This window comes from Tympanuchus pallidicinctus, unplaced genomic scaffold (assembly GCF_026119805.1).
Source record: "Tympanuchus pallidicinctus isolate F22 unplaced genomic scaffold, pur_lepc_1.0 scaffold1, whole genome shotgun sequence".
NCBI classification, from domain to species: domain Eukaryota; kingdom Metazoa; phylum Chordata; class Aves; order Galliformes; family Phasianidae; genus Tympanuchus; species Tympanuchus pallidicinctus.
Genome location: NW_026294618.1, coordinates 52,578,555 through 52,595,265, shown reverse-complemented (window position 1 = coordinate 52,595,265; position 16,711 = coordinate 52,578,555). Strand labels below are relative to the sequence as shown.

General features: G+C 39.8%; 2 long non-coding RNA genes across 4 annotated transcripts in view; both read left to right on the top strand.

Moving 5' to 3' along the window:
• The window catches only part of LOC128075092 (uncharacterized), a 70,626-nt gene that overhangs the window by 18,660 nt on the left and 35,255 nt on the right, over positions 1–16,711 (top strand). For 2 of the 3 annotated variants that reach the window (XR_008203647.1, XR_008203648.1), the window contains one exon: positions 16,414–16,587. The exons of the other annotated variant lie outside the window; for it this stretch is intronic. This is a non-coding gene — a long non-coding RNA (uncharacterized LOC128075092). The remainder of the gene's footprint in view (positions 1–16,413; positions 16,588–16,711) is intronic. 3 annotated transcript variants of the gene reach the window in all.
• LOC128075109 (uncharacterized) lies at positions 5,487–14,332 on the top strand. Its single transcript, XR_008203651.1, has 3 exons — positions 5,487–5,907; positions 11,501–11,609; positions 13,989–14,332. It is a non-coding gene; the product is annotated as an uncharacterized LOC128075109 (long non-coding RNA).

The window sequence follows — 16,711 nt, the reverse complement described above, 5'->3', positions numbered from 1 at the left end:
ATGGAATAGGATATAGGTAGAATAAAAATCTTCAGGAGTTCTGGCAAGGGGCAAGCAGTAAAAGCTGGAGTTCTGAAGAACAAGTGGAGAAACTTCTGCCTACGTCAGTTGTCCTCTCCCACATCTGGAATGAAACTGACATTGAGGTGCTGCAGCCATTTGGGCCATGACCTGACTCAGAATCTGAGAGACTAAATGTTTATTCTCCTTTGACTATGAATTAATTTCAGTAATAGAAATGGTTAGGTGCGAGGCAACTTGTCCATATAATAACCATTTGGAAGTTAGAGCACAGCTCCACAGTTTGTTTTTCAGAATCAGGAATAATGTTTAGCTGCCCCATGTGAATATACACTTAGAATATGTTACAAAAGCCAGTACATAAGAATGAAAACTCCCATGGAATTTTAATTAATCCCCGTGTGTCCATTACAATAGTCTTTAATTATTACAATTATTACAATTCTGAATCTTCACTGGTAAAAGCAGTGCTTCTTAATCTTAGAATTTCTCTTAGGCCAAATGGGTGCTTTGTCCACAGGTATTACACAAGCAATACACAGGTACTGTTTTGTAAATGTAGGTTTATGTGCCAAACTATACCTACACTGCTTAATCATGTCAATGCAAATTGATCCATAGCCAAGAGTGAGGACAACTATCCTTAAGGGTAGAAGTGGGGGAGGAAGGGAAAACAAAAGAAAAAGAAAAAAAAAATAAAATGTTATTTACTTGTAAATTAGGCAACAGAGCAGACCAATCTATTCTCTGAACAACATGGACTTTAACTATGGGAAAAATAACCAGACTTCTAAGGTGCTAAGGAGCTAAGGCTCCTGGCATTTTTTTATTACTATGTACCCATTTAGGAATTCTTTCTATTTTATTAATAGTTCTACTCTGCCCAAGCATGTCAAAAAATTATTCTTTTCTACTGCATGTTATATTTAAATGCATCTCAAATTTTTAACTATGGAAACTGACAGGCTTTCAAGTGGTATTTCTAGTGATTAAAAAGTTGTTGCCTTTGCTCTCCAGAATATTATTAAACTAAGTTTAGGAAATTGTATTCACAAGGGCTCCTGCCAGTACTTTTTTTATTAAAACTGGGAATTATCCACTATTTGGGCCATGGTAAGAATTTAATCTTCAATGCTTATAATTTAGAGTTAGTTGTTTCCTTATGTTTCCTCCCTGCATTCCATCCAAAAAAGATTTGTTTGTTATACTATTTTCATGGCTGGTGAGATTTAAAAACCACTATCTATCTCCTGCAATGAAATAGAGTTTATCTTCCCCTGTAAATTCAATACAGATAAAATTTAATCTGTTTGGCCCTTGTTCAAAGTTCAAAGGAATCCAAAGTAGCTGCATTTATTTAGCTAGAGTAAATCCCATGCTTGGGTTGAAAAGGACCTTAAAGCCCACACAGTCCCAACCCTCTGCCATGGACAGGGCTGTCCCCCACCAGCTCAGGCTGCCCCATCCAACCTGGCCTTGAGCACCTCCAAGGGTGTGGCATCCACAGCTTCTCTGGGCAGCCCGTGCCAGTGCCTCACCACCCTCTGAGTATAAAAGTTCCTTCTAATATCTGTCTTTAGATGTTCCAGCCCTCTGAGCATTTTTTCACTTTGTGACCTTCTCTGGACCTGCTCCAGATCTGAAATTATTCAAGAGCTATGCTGAGTATATCGTAAATCTATGAATTCAGCAGAACCAGATTTTCTTTTCTGTTTTGACAACCTCTCACTTCAGTGCATATGTGTATAGGACTATTTCTGGATATTGACATCTAGTATGGTCTGACAAATACATTAGTTCGATTCTGGCTATAGCTTCTTGCATTGCTCTTTCATTTCCTTATGCTTATAAACTAGACTGAAAATTTAAGGGAAGTTACCATTACAGTTACCTAAGGCAATATATTAGTCAGTATGTCTCTTAAAAAAATGTAGAAATTATTAATCAAATGGAATGAAATATTTATCACAGTTCTTACCTACTGTAAGGAAAAAGCTGTTGCTGGGGTGTCCTGGCACTTCCTCATGCTTTAATCATAATTGCTGATTTCTAAATGGTTGCAAATGTTTGTCCAAAACTCAGATTAAAGAATGTCAGAGAGCAACATCAAGGATCTTATGAGAAGATGAGGAACAATCTGTAGATGTTCCGCTGAAAATCTCCATGTTGCAAGTCATTTCTGAGTTTGTGTGCTCATTCCCTATTCTTGGCTGTGGCCTCCAAGCTTCCATTAATGCAACTTAAGAGTAAGTGTGTGTCTGGTAGGATTTAATCAGGTTTTCTTCAGAAGTCAGACAGAGTAGCTAGAAGCTTTTACATATTTCATATTTTTTGAGTTTTGACATGCATCAGTTTGGGTTACAGGAAGAACAGTTGAGGCTTCAAAGGGTGCACCACACTAAAAAGTAATGACTGTATTGTTAGAGGATGTATGGGAAGTGCTGAGTCACAGCCTGAACCTCTGATTGATCACCTGAGGTGAGCAATGAGTCAGCCATAGGAGCACAGGTGAAGGCAATTCACCTGTACTGCTGGAAGAGGTGGAGCCTGGCTCCGTCTCTCCTAGACCCATTTAAGAGCTGACTGGCAGTGGGAAAGGATTTCTTTGGGAAATCCACTCTGCTGGAGTTTTGTAAGTGAGCCTAGGGTATGGCCTAGGATACTGGTAAGCTTTCTATCTACTTTCTATCTATTCTCTTTTTGTTATCATAATCTGCTTTGCCTAACTCTCTTGTTTATTTTGTAATTACAAGATCTTAATATTCATTGATTATACAGAGGAATAGCACAAGTTTGTCTGGAAAATATCTGTTGTACTACAACAACTGGAATACAAACCTGGGAAGCCCTTTAAGTAGACCTGGCATATGTGCCAGAAACTATGAACAAATGTGAAAGCATTTGTTTGGAAACCAAGGGGATGCTTGGCAGTAACATACGAAAATAAAGGACCAATATGTACCTGATGTTCACTAATATTCAGAAAAAAATCCTGGCCCAGAATCGTTCCTTAGCCCCTTGCCCATTCACTACTATTTGTCTTCTTGAGTACTTTTCACTGTGGATTACATAAGGACCAGAAATAGAATCTATTTATGGAGCAAGAGTTAAAGGGAAAGAGGGGAAAACAGTGTAAGGAAATTGAGCCTCAGCTTCGTCTCTTGGAATATTTGAAATATTAGTCTTAAAACATAGGCAGATAGTGTCAGTATGACTCTTTATTCAATTATTCAGGAGACGATATCCCAGCCAGACTCTCAAGTCCTTTGCTAGTTCAGGTTCTCTTGCTAGCAGTTTTACTTTCTTGGCTCTGGAGAAGTAGTGACTGCTGCTGGCCAAGACAGCCTAATAGTTTGAGGAAGGGGAGGTTATTTCATCTCATGAAAGTCTGCTTCAGTTCAGTGTTAGCAATAGATCCTGCTGTAGGGTGCAGCAACTAGGCACAATTATTTGCCAAACCTGGTTTTTGTTTTTTCTTATACAAGCAAAAACTCCTGGCTTGTTGGCAGGCTTTGGCTCAGCTTCCCAACCTTCATTCAAAACATCCTCAACTCTCTTCTTAAACATCAGAAATGCCATGCCAAGTTCTGGAAAGCAATTCCAAGGCAGACCATTTTTCCAGGGGGCGAGATGAAGGGCAAAAGCCAGTTGTGAGATAAGCAGATGAATTGATAAGTTTGAAAGTAGCATTTCTTTCAGTTGTAGTTGTATTTCAAGGAGAACCAGATACCATTCTGTGGTTTTGGATAAAATGAGCCCCAAAACTTTCCCATCTTCTTCAGGGCTTTCTCCAATTTTCGTAGCTCTTTTCATTTTTAAGTATTTTGCCTTTTTCATCATTTAACGTGATAGCTAGTGGAAGACTTTGTGGACTCCCTGGATACGTGAGATTCTGAGATTCTTTTTTGTCCTTCCAGTTCTGCTGCAAGCTGGTCTTAGGGAAAGTGCTGTCATCAGGTACAGTTTCTATAAGTAGAAAATAGGAACTTTCCTCCAGAAGGCATTTGAAGAGCTAGGAATGATGTGTGCTGTAACTGTTGTGAAAATAGCATTCGTTCTCTTTATCCATACAATTGCTCTTTGTCATTGCAGTGCTGGATATTAGCCTTGTAACTAACATCAAAACTTAAATGATGAAGTCTCGTACCTTTGTCCTCACCATGCCTTTCTAACACTTCCTCACTGTTTCTGTACTTTGACAAAGTCTCCTTTGTTTGCCTTCGAATTACCTTACGTCATGTGTAGTTAGATTTCTGGGATGAGCTGTTAAAGACTTGCAGGGTATTAAATACTCTCGGCCAGTATTTGAGACTCCATGAATTACTGTAATAATAGGTAGAGTTTAATGAATAAAAAAAAATTTGTCATGGACATTTATAATATATTGTTTATAGATACCTTTAAAAGGAAACGCAAGCCTGTTATATCATTATTTAACTTTCTCACCTGTCACTTTTCCATTTTTTACATGTGAAGAAAGAAACAATGTTCTTGGTGCTTAATTCTTTGCCTTAGACTGATGTTAGCCATTATGCTTAGGATAGCTCATTCTTTTGGTACATCTCCTGAAGAGTAAGCAGGGTTATTCACACATAATTAAGGGGTCAAGGACTAACGTTTGTCCTATAAAAGAGATTCATTTGGTTTAATAAGCAGCTATTAGATGGATGCTTCCTGAATCAGTGAATAATCCCTTTAATTTTTTCATGACTGCAATGAGCTGAAGCTCATCATCTCAACATAAATCATGGACCTGCAGAGATCTGCTCTACTAAAAAATCTGCAATTAGAAGAAAATAGTCTGCTTCTAACAGGAGATCTAACTGGTTCTATGAGGTTTCCCTACCCAAGAGACGAAATCCTTCCTCCATCCTCTGAGTCAATGGTTGACAATTGAACTGCTTGGAAAGTTAGTCCTTGAAATCACATGCCTTGCCAAGATCATGTGGTAAAGCCTTTAAAACTATATTTATTACTATGAATAGTTTATTGCATTTGTACTTGCAGCAATAATTTCTCATTAAATGCTGAATCAATTTCCATTTGATTTTTTTTTTTAATTTGAATCAGTATTAGAAGCATAGGCTGACAAAAAGGCAGAATAATTATGTGAAAGGCAATTCCAATTTAAAGAACCACTGAAATACTATCATGAAACAAGAGTCAGAGTGATGCTTATTGTTCCTAGTCTGCTAACTGCACTGAAAAAATACAGGGCTGAACAAAGGACATTCCCAAAACTTTTGCTTGTCTCTAGACTGACAATTCATAGATCTCTCTCATTTTTCATTGGATTTGCTCATCCTACTCCCACACAAGTTGGTCGTTTGGCTTCCTGGAATTCAGATGGCCCCAAACACCATAGGATAAGTACAACAAATGTTGTCTGATTCCATGCAAATGATGACATCCCCCACTCCTTCCAAGGTTGCTGGACTACTGGAAATTCTGTAGTATCCCCTTCCATGGATTTTCTTGTGTGGAGGAAAACTGCTCTTAATTTACCCACTCATTTCACTTTGGTTCTCAGCTTTTAAGATACATTTCTCTACAGGAGATAGTTAAGCTCTGTGCATGAGGACAGGGGATCTGGGCATATTTGCTGCAGAAGATGGTGTGGCTCACTCTGCAAATCTCTGTATGAGCCAGAGGCACTGTACAGCAGAGCGTGTGCGAGGGTAACGTGAATAATTCTGTTCTCTTTCAAAGGCTCCTGCTTAGAAAGGATCAGAACTCAAGAGAAGTCTGCATGACCTTACAGATCCATTAGGGTACTGTCTTAGGGAAGAAATGGGTCTCATACTGTGTTCTGAAAGCTGCAAACAGGAAATTTATTGTGCTGATGCCACTACTGAGTGCCAAAAATAGCTATGGACACTTGAATTGGTGAGAATAACTTTTTCCATGAATAATGTAGTGCCCTATCTTTACAAAGCTGCTGCTGGCTATCGCCCCAGTACACATTTCCAAAGTATCTATGCTCTCACCAAATTTCACCATGCATAAGAATGCATGAAATGCTTTGAAATGTGCTGTTGGTATTGTGACTTCAGGGGTTTATGTGGTTTATCAGTATTTAGGGGATAAGAAATACTGTTTCATTGCATTGATCAGATTTTCTTTAGGTACTTCTGGGCAAACAGGCCATAATGTCCAGGGCTATTTAGAAAGCTTTAGAATTGCTCTTATTCCTTAAATGAATTCTCAGAGTAGCATTAGCACATGGGCGTTTTAGTGCTGAGGTGAGTCAGGCAGTTTACTATGAATATGTGATGAAATATAGTCTCAAAGCAAGTCTCAAATACCAAATCTATTCTGAATCGGGAGGTGATGCTACTGATACCTGGGAAGGGGGCTTTTCCAGAGAGGATCTCTCTTGCTGGGCTTTTGTCGCATGGATTCAACTATACTATACGCTTTACTTGTAAGAGAGAAGCAGGAATATATTGATATAATTCATTAGCAAAGCTTAGTCATGAGTACGACAGCAGTTTAAGATTCAAAATGGTAATGGGCGTTTCATTATTTACAGCATAAGTGCACTAATCCAGGACACCTTCCTATTGAATCATAAGGTTCAGTTGGACCCCCTTGCTTTCTAAACTCCGTGAACCACAGAGCTGTAAGCAACGTAGGTGCAGCTGAATTCACTCCTAGTCCCAAACTTGATGAATTCTTATATGTCTGAGGAATTACATTTGCACAGTCAATCTTCGACTGAATCTTAACAAAGCTTAAAACTATGTCAGCTAAGAATCTGTATCAGCAAGGCATCCTGACACCAAGATGTATGAGAATTTTGGTGCAGGTGTAACATCAAGAGATGTCCTCCTCAAGAGGAGAACCTGTCTTGTAGCCAGCTACCGTACAGCAGACAGCTCTTAGCTAGTCACTGTTCATTGGATAAGATGATTAGCTGATACAGTATTTAAGCATGGGCTCAATTGGCACCTCTTGAACTGAGTGTCTGCTATCAGTTCCTTGAGCACTGAGTTTGAGACAATATTGTGAAAGTCCTGAGCAAGGTCTTTGGGATGTCACTATCTGTCTGTACCCAAGGCCTTGGGAATAACAGCCAGGCTGAAGGCGGAAGCTTGGGGCAGAGAGAGAACACCACCACAGCTTTGTGTCACAGAAACTGTTCTGAACTGGACCTATGTCTGTAGAGCTGTATGTTGACTAAACAAGAAGGGCTGAACGAACAGTTTGAATGTATGGTGCCAAGCCACAGTCTCCAAGATGGGGACAAGCACAGCCAGGGATGGAGAAGCTCCTGTTGCCAGCCAGCTGCCTGAGGGGGCTGTCCCATTAGGCCAGTGCAGTGCTCTTACAGCTGCTGTTCATCTTAGCAGATGATGCTGGGGACACAGTGCACAGTACAGGTTTGTGTTTCAAGCTGCTGACTTATTTTCAAGAGATCTCAGTACAAGTGTGGCTACTTGACAATACTGAGATGTCAACCTTCTAAGCTAGCTTTTATAATGTATTATTAAATTAGCATAAAGCAGTGCTAAAAAAAGCTGCTCTTGGATTAAATACACGCAGCTGTTTAGCCTGTTTGTTATCCAGTTTTCCCTGTGGTATCTGGCAATCAGTATAAAAAGGCATCCTTGAAATTGAATTATTTCTAGGGCTGTTATTTGCAAGAGCATCTGGATGCTCGGGTAAAAAAAGATGTAAAATGAACATTGCTTAGATATTGCAGTGCTTATTAAAAGATAATTGCTTTCTAGAGATGTGTTTCTGGTTGACATAATCTTGAAAAATCTTCAGAAGACAATAGATGTAGAGAATAACACATGTAGAGAATAGAGTATGAGACATAACATTTCCTGCCAAACTACTCTTGTATGTAGCGAGAGTACTGTTTTAGGTTACCAATTCCAACTAGTTTCCTTGGAATTTAGAGTTCAGTTTACATTCATGACTGCCAAAGCTATCCTGAGGAATTGAAATAAAGGAGTAGCCAGACTTGAAAGCTGTTTCAGAAACTAAACAGAAAATATTAAGATACCTATGGCTTGTGCTTCTGTCACTTGCTATTATTAAACTCACATGGCCTCTGGTTTTGAAATCTCAGGGTAACTTTTCCTCTACAGAGTGGTACCTTGAAATGTAAATGTGTTTTCTGAAATGCATTTTTTTATCACTTCTAAGATACTCCTGATCTTATATTTATTTCTGCTTTCAAAACAAACAAACAAAAACCATGAAAACCAAACATGATCTTTGTCCTTACAGTAGCAGTTTAAAAACTAGAAAAAAGAAACCAGCCAACAGGCAAACTTTTCCATAACAGTGGAGCTGATGTAAATGCCATAGTGCCCATTCAGAAATGAAAAGTTTTGAAGGCATTATGAGATAAAACGCCTTTTTTTTTTTTTTTTTTTTTTTTTTTTTTTTTTTTTTTTTGGTACACTTTAAAAATGCAATGGTCTCTGTACTAAAACAGGGCCAGCTGGCAGCAAGAGTGTAAGAGGCACACCATTGCTTCAACTCCTTTCCGGGGACAAACAGAGCACAGGTAGACCTGGTCCTCACAAAGGCGGTACCCCTTGCAGTCCCTGCTGTGCTGATCTGGTATCCAGGGATCATCCTATGAAGTGCCCCCTCTCAGGGAGGCAGGAGGCTCTGCCTTACTGAAGCACTCAGATGCTGTGAAGCCAGCATTCAATGTATATTAACAACACAATTCACTTGAAGGGTTCAGTTTTGAGCAGATCAGGGAGCAGTTGGCCAGCACGCTATATAGGAATTTGCACTGTGCTGTGAGCATCCCTAAAAGGCCAATAGGGTTTCAAACTTTAAAAAGCCACATGCTATTAGAAAACAAGGCATGACTGTTAACATTTTATAGAATATTCTCTTGACTGGGGAAGAGGTAACCGAAATAAAAGATTCATAGCCTCTTTGCCTTTTGGAGGGCTGACCCCTTATTTGATTTCAGCCAACTCAGTAGGTTTTTGTGTTGCAGTAAACTCTATATATTCTTCTAGGTCCATAGGAAGGTGATCTCCATGACCTCTAAGGTGACCTCTCAACTCTGCTCCTTGTCAGCGACTTCTTTGCTAAAGTCTCCCCTTCCACTGCCTTGCTGTTCCCACCTCTATGGCACTCTCAGGTCTTTCTCTATGCAGCTTGATTGCCTCTCAGAGGAGAATCACCCCTATTCCTTCCAGAGATTTCACATAATACTTTTCCTCTCCCTAAGGAAAGGACTAGGAATGCACAACCAACTACATACCATCTGCCGAAGCACTGAAACCACCATGGCTTCACTCAGGTTGCATCAGAGTTGGCAGTGGGGCAGCTTGCAAGCTGTCCCCTTCTTTGCAGTGGGAGGCTGTCTACACCACTGCTCTAACTGCTCTGTGTTCACTCAGCAAACTCAGCTATTGTCCCCAAGACATGTAATCCTCTGAAGAAAGTGAAAATGATATGCAGGCATCTAGAAAAGAAACTGGAAGAATAAGGCAAGCTTACTTGAATTGAGTGTAAAGGCTGACCTTGTTACCCTAAAAGAAAGTCCTGTGTCTTCCTCTTTTTGTCCTGTTTCACTGCAGCACTCAGGAGCATTGTTTGCCCACCCTGTGATCAGGGTAACCTTGATCCCAGCTAATGATACTGGTGATTCCTTTTACCACTTGTGTAACTCATTGTTTTTGAGGTCTGAATTGGAGACAGTAGTGTCTTTTCTAGATCCTACTGAACTCTGGGTGAGCAGAAGGGTGCTTCTGTTACACAGGTAGAGGGATAGGGCTGTCAGTGTCCTAATCTTATCTGAGGTGTCGTGACAAAAGTCCTAGGACAGCTATTAACACAAGACTTCATATATTCCCATGGTTGATATTCCCTCAATCACCAGGAATTTCAGTGTATGTTTGAATTAGTTGGAAATATCCATTAACTCAAAGGAAGTATAAGGGTGAAATTTGCACTTATATTATCTCTTTAAGGTCCAAAATATAAGAAACTCCCTTATTAGTGACTTGTTTGAGTTTTTTAGCCTAGATAAATATTACTTGTGTCAATCAAAAAAGGCAATGAAAACTCTGTAATCTCAAGTGATACTACTTGCATTTTGTGGGTATGATGCAGCTCTTCATGCATTATCTTGAGTACAGAAATGCAGTTAAGAATTTTTGATCCTCCATCATTTCTTCATAGATTTCCCCCTTGAGCTGATTCAGCTGCCCGTAAGTCTGAACTAGAGATTGGATTGCTGAGAACTGTGGAGCTTAAATTTTTTTTAAAAATCAAAACTGTAATTTATTTTGTTTTTCAATATGGTGGAGATGAAACAATTAGTGTTTAACTTTAGGCAGCAAAGAGTACACAGGAGGCACGAAGTTCTGCTACCAAAGAAAAGGTGCTTAAAACTATTTGTGTTTACAAGTTTCCCTGATCTTAAAAGAGAGATGGAGGGAAAGACAGATATGTAGCACAGCATGGTGCATGGTGTACTGGGTCACATCCAGACTCAATATCTTGTCTTGGGGAGGGTATCAAACTCTGAAGTCTTAACAGGACTATAATCACTGCATTTCTAGTTATACCTCTCCATCGTATTCCCAGGTGTCTGGGTTAGGGCTGGACATGCTTTCCAAGTTAAGCCACAGAGACTTTTGAAAAGTCAAAATGATATATGGAAAGGCAGAAGTCAAAGTAACAAACCTTTCCCACCAGCTGCTTCAGTTTCAAACTGATGAAATGGAAGATAATGAACATTTCTGGATTGCTTATAGTTAGTGTAGAAATTCTGATAGACTACCTCAGCAAATGCATCTCATTTCCAGCTTAACAGCATTTTGAAAGCTGTCACGTACTTTCTTTTGAATGGCGACACCCCCTCTGAAACTGAAATGCGTGAAAATGCCTTCCTTCCACCTCCCTCCCTCCCCCACCATCCTCCCAGTGCCACCAGCAAGTGTTGCAAGCAATCCCATTGTCATGCTGCCAAAGTAAATTAACGTGATCCACAATTTTCCATAACTATTTGAAATTAAAGCAGTTGGTAATTAAAGTAATCCTTGCTCCCTAGTGACATATTCAGCTTGACAAAACAGAAGTAACGTGACAGAAGCAGAACCTGTCTGCTTTATTTACTTGCTGCTCCAGTGCCTTGTTCTGCTGAGTAACTGATCTCTCATTGAATTACAGAAGAGCAACCAAGTTAAATTAGAGTGGTTATTCACGGTGAAAGTGTTAATGTGAAAGTAACTGCTCTGATAGCCCATAAAATAGAATCCACGTACTTCAAGATCTGTCCTGCCTCTCCTGGGTGTTTGGTTGATCTTGCTGTGGTTTTTAGGGAAGACAAGGAGTATTGAAATTCAGTGACTGGCCTGAGTCTGCTTGGTGCCTTGATGTGACAATTTCGCTGGAAAAAAGAAGTCACAGTATTGCTGAGACCACAGTACCACAGTAAGGTCTCTGGGAGGCCAAAAAAGCACTTCACTAAGACCCATATTCTTCACAGCTGGAAGACTGTAACCTGGAGAGGTACTGTTCAAAACCAGACAATCCGCATGGTACAAAGCAGGTCACCTTGAAGCCCCCTCTGCTCATTTTACACAGCTTGGGAAAAGGTACGTTTAAACAGAGGAGCCAGTTAAAACTGGAGCAAGATAGTGGCTTCAGTTCTCTGGACTAGGCTAAGTAGAGCCTAGCAGAGTTGTGCCTTCTGTAGGATATTCTCCAGGACAATTAATTTGCCACTGTTCTCAGGCTGGGGACACCTTCCTCTTCCCTGCTGGACCAGCTTTGCTTGCATTTCATGTTAGATATTGGGCCTAGTCTCTATCTTTTTCCAGGCTCTGGAAAGCCAGCACTGTAGAACAAACGTAAATTGGGCCACTTGCTTCCTAGGGATTGATTTGATAGAAAGAATGCATTATTTTACAAGCAAAAATCTTAGTTTGAATAATAGCCCAAATGCACAATAAATTAATGGAAGAAGAAGAATAGTCTTTTTGAGTTGTGAGATTACTGTCTTCTTAACTCATCCTCCCAAACAAGAATGATGGTATTTGTATCCTATATGCTTTTGCATTGTTCCAGTGGCATAAACGTGTGTTGCTGTTATCAAATGCAACTTGAAATGCTCTTTGTCCTAAAAGGAGACTGTGTGAATCAGGACAAAATAACAATTTGAGGTGAAAGATGGAAAAAAGCCTTGCTGGTTAGTAAAATCTTAGCGAAAGAAATTGCTCAGAAAATCTTTGGAAGGTGGAAATGGAAAGAAAACAAACTTGACTGGAGAAGTGAGTCTGAGGAAGTATGAAAGAATAAAGAACTAAGCTGTGATGACAGCAGAGATGAGGATGGGATTGCATTGATGGGACTGTCTAAAATGAATGTTGAAGAAAAAAACTTGATGCTTAGGATTGAGGCCCTGGGTGCTAAAGGGGCAATGACGTGAAGGAGGAGGAAAGGAAGTTCATTTGAACTTCAGCATAGTTTGGATCAAGATGAACACAAACAATCCTTTCCACCTCAGTGATGTTTACAAAAATGGTATGGCAGAGAGGGCAAAAGCCTCATGATTGCACCACTTCATCTCACGGTCCACTCAGCCGCAGCCCTTTTGTATGATTGTAGCAGGGCACTTACCCTCTATGTGCTTCTCCCTGTCTGCTGTGAAATGAGAGTAATAAATTCCTAAGGGTAGGAAAGGCATATGTGGATGCATACTTCAAATCTTATGAAGCACTCAGACACAGTAATTTGCTCTCTGCGACTAAAATTCCTGTACTGATTTCTCTGTTTGCTAATTGGAGTCAAGGCATCATTATTTACTCATGAAAACTAAGTGGAAAATACAGTTTCACACTCTGGATATGCAGCTCCATAAAGACAAGAAGCTTAATTTCAAAGGCTAAACTATGACCTGCTGATATACCTGGGGAAAGAACAGCTACTATTGTAAAAAAAAAAAAAATATATTTTGTTGCTATAGAAACCTCTACAACATGGAGTGTCTCATATGTGAGTAGTATAGAAGGAGAAGTATGGAAAAACATTTTATAATACAAGACGTGGTCTTCCTGTTTGTACATGTGGACGGAAAGAAGAACATTTTCAAGGAAAGTGTTGTTATGTTGTTTTGTTCTCGCATGCTACGTCCTCTGAGTTTGACAAAGGAGAAGAGCCAGTTCCACTTCAATTGCAAGCAGTATCCTGTGATTCTCTCTCAGGGATTCTTGAGAAACCTTTAAATTACTTAATATTCGGTCTCTTTGTTCAGAGTTCCTGAACTATTTAAATGACATGAAGAAAAATGCAATTTAAGCTGCTTCTATATGTGCAGGTGCCTGGACAGCAAAGCTCAGCTAGAAAAAAAGCACAAATGTGAGAGTTTAGGTTTTCTATAAAATGCATCCGGTGCAACTTCATGCATACACAGGTGTGACTATGTTGGGAGAGCTGTTCAAGCAAGCACAGTAAGCCAAAAGAAACCCCTTCTTTCTTCTACTACCCTAGGTAAAAATTCTGTGTGAATTGTGAGATAGGCTGATTTGTCTACTTCTCAATCTTCCTAACATCCAACCTGAATCTCCCCTGGTGAAAATTAAGGCCATTCTCACTCATCCTATCACTATTACCTGGGAGAAGAGGGCAATGTGCGCTTCGCCACAGCCTCCTTTCAGGTAGTTATAGAGATCAATAAGGCCACCCCTCAGCATCCTCCTCCAGACTAAACAATCCCAGCTCCCTCAGCTGCTCCCCATAACACTTGTGCTCCAGATCCCTCACCAGTTTCTTTTGCCCTTCGCTGAACACGCTTCAGGGTTTCAATGACTTTCATGTACTAAGAGGCCCCATGTCTGTTTGTCAAGGCTAGTACAGGAGGCAAGCAGCACTTTCTCATGGTTGTAAATGACTGAGTTAAAATTTCCTCCCTAATATCGGCTAATGTGTGCTACCAAACTGTTTGTGTCACAGCTGGAAATTGTGTTTTTCTTCAGCTTTTCATCTCCTGGCCTTGATGTTGGGAAGGGACAACAGCTATTCAAGCACCACCAAAGCTTAAGGTGTGTTGGGAGCCAAAACCCGGCTGAAAATCAGATTATCTGCAGGCTTAACAGGAAGGTCAAATGTATTTCCTTGGCTGAATTCCCATGTTTGCTGAAAGCCAGGCAGATTACTCAGGACATGAATTGCAGCCCTGAATACAGGTATTCTTTTTTTGCTTCCTAACACTCAAGGGCAGTTGTTTGTCATTATTTTTGCCTTTTTTATGTGTTGGAAACTCTTCCAAACACTGTGTTAGCATATTTCAGTTCATAGAGAGCTCACGAACCTCACTTTGCCCCTGGTTTTTCTGCATTTTTTTCTTGCGCCAATTAAATTTTATTCTGACTTTGGCATTTTCAAGATGTTTTCTGTTACTTGCCTGGATAAACAGAACAGAGTTTAAATCTTGCTTTATGTGTTATCATGATGCTCAACAGTCCACAGTCCATTTCCTTATAAATGCTTAAGTAGATTTTGATGTAATTAGCTAAGTAAGCATATGGCAAAAAAGCACAACCAGTGTGCTTGTTTATAAAAAGCAGGCCAAAGCTTGATTTAAATCAGAATGCACATGATTTGCTCTGAAACTATTAAAATGCTTATTTCTGATGCCTATATATCCATGACTTAGTATCTTCAATTTCTTTTGGCATGTTAGGTTAGGATACAGTAACATATACAGAAAATAGGATATTTTCTTTCACTTGCATATGGGCAGTATTTTCCTGTCCCATTCATGCCTTCTTATGGCAAAGTGTGGAAGTACCTGGCCACCTTGTAATGTTCTGGATATTCCTGATGATCTTCAAGTAGAAGTGTGGTTTACTGGGCTAAGGTCCACGCAGCCACCCGTTGCTATCACAGGAATAATGATTTATGTTACAAGTCTCATCCCTGAGGAACATCTGTGAGCATCTGTCATGGACTGGGTCCTAATTAACAGGAACCACAACCAGCCTTCTTGGAAATGGTTATAATTAGTGCTGCTGGAGGAACTGGCCCCTCTGCTGATGAACTCCGTGCTAGTAAACCATGGCTCTTGATGAGGAGCAAATGCTTTGCACTGGGAAGCAAAACTTCAGCAGAGGAAATCTAAGCATTTTTAACACACAAATCATGGCAATATTAAACAATCTTACAGACAGTCTATCATACAAAGAAGTATGGTTTATAACATTTCTATGTGCTTTGGCACAGTGTCTCAGATTTTAGACATCTTAAAGGTTGCGAGAAAAATGTGGTTTTTTTCTCTCAACTGTATCATTTCACTAAACGAAAAATAAGTTTCCACTGAGAGAAGCCCTCTCCCAGATCTTAAATGGAGGTGGTGATTGTAGGGTACCTGCTGTAGCAAGGGAGTTGAACTCAGTGATCTCTCCAGGTCCCTTCCAACCCCTACAATTCTATGATTCTGTGACTATCCAAATGCTATCTGAGGGCAAACTGCTGCAGGTTCAGAGTGACTGGGTTGTCTCTTGGGCTGCCTGAGAGAGAAGTTGGCTGATGCCTTTAGAAAAGAGTGAGTGACTGGGATGGAGAGAAATGAAAGACAGCAGTACTCATGCTAAATGGCCAAGAAGAATCTATTTTAATTGATCTTCATGTACAAAAGTCATTTCATCATTTTGCAAAGACCTGGACTGGTGATGCAAAGTGCTCCTGGGAAGGAAGGAGAGCAGGCTACATCTCTGACTTTGCAGAAGACCACTTGTAGCTTTGTGTTTCTGAGGAAGAATGTTATCAAATTAGTTGTCTATTTTTACACCAGTATCAGTATAAGAAATGCAGTTAGAGTGGCATTTAAATCACTCTTAATTTCATTATCCTACTGATCTGCATGAATTTGCATGGTGTTTGAAGATATTTTTGCTTTTTCTTAGTGCCACTCTTCCTTTGCTTACTCTAAACAGGCATTGTGCAAGATTTCTGTACTTAAATCCCCTTGAGGTGAAAGCTCAATAGAAATCTGAACTGTGATATCTTTGCGCATGAAGAAAATACACTCATTTATTTATATTAGTGTCAAACTTGTCTACTGCACTTTTTTTCTTCATCTTAATTGAATGTTCCTGCGGTAGCAGACAAGGCATGTGTTTAAATAGGAAGGACTAATTGGAAGGAGCTGTCAGGTTAACAGACATTTAGCTGAATAGATTGCACTTCAGTTGGAAAATTTCCGCAGGATAAGTCTGAAGAGTTTATAGAGGTTTATGATGGATGCTGGAGGAAGAGGGCAGGAAGATACCTGTTTGGAAATGTGTAAGGCTGCTATGTAATTACAATGTATCTTTTCATCTAGAATGAATTGAATACTGGATAGATGAGTTCCTTGCAGGTTATTGAGGACTTGACAGTTTCTTTTTTACTTTATTTCAGCATCTCTTTAACCCTTCTGCGGTCTGCGCACAGGATTTTGTTTATTTCTTGTGTCACTACTGGAATAACAGGCAGAGGAAGATACGTTCTCCATCTGCTATGTTTCATTGCTGCAAAGCTGGGAAGGCTTGTTCCTACTGGCAATTTATTGGAAAATATCTAACACTAGACCAAGTATGTAAACACAGGATTACTCATGCAATTCTTGACTAAATTCCTAGAGAATATAATGAGCTGCTTCTAATGTTAATGTGTTCTTTCTTAAACTCAAATATCTTATTTATTTCTCCCAAGATTA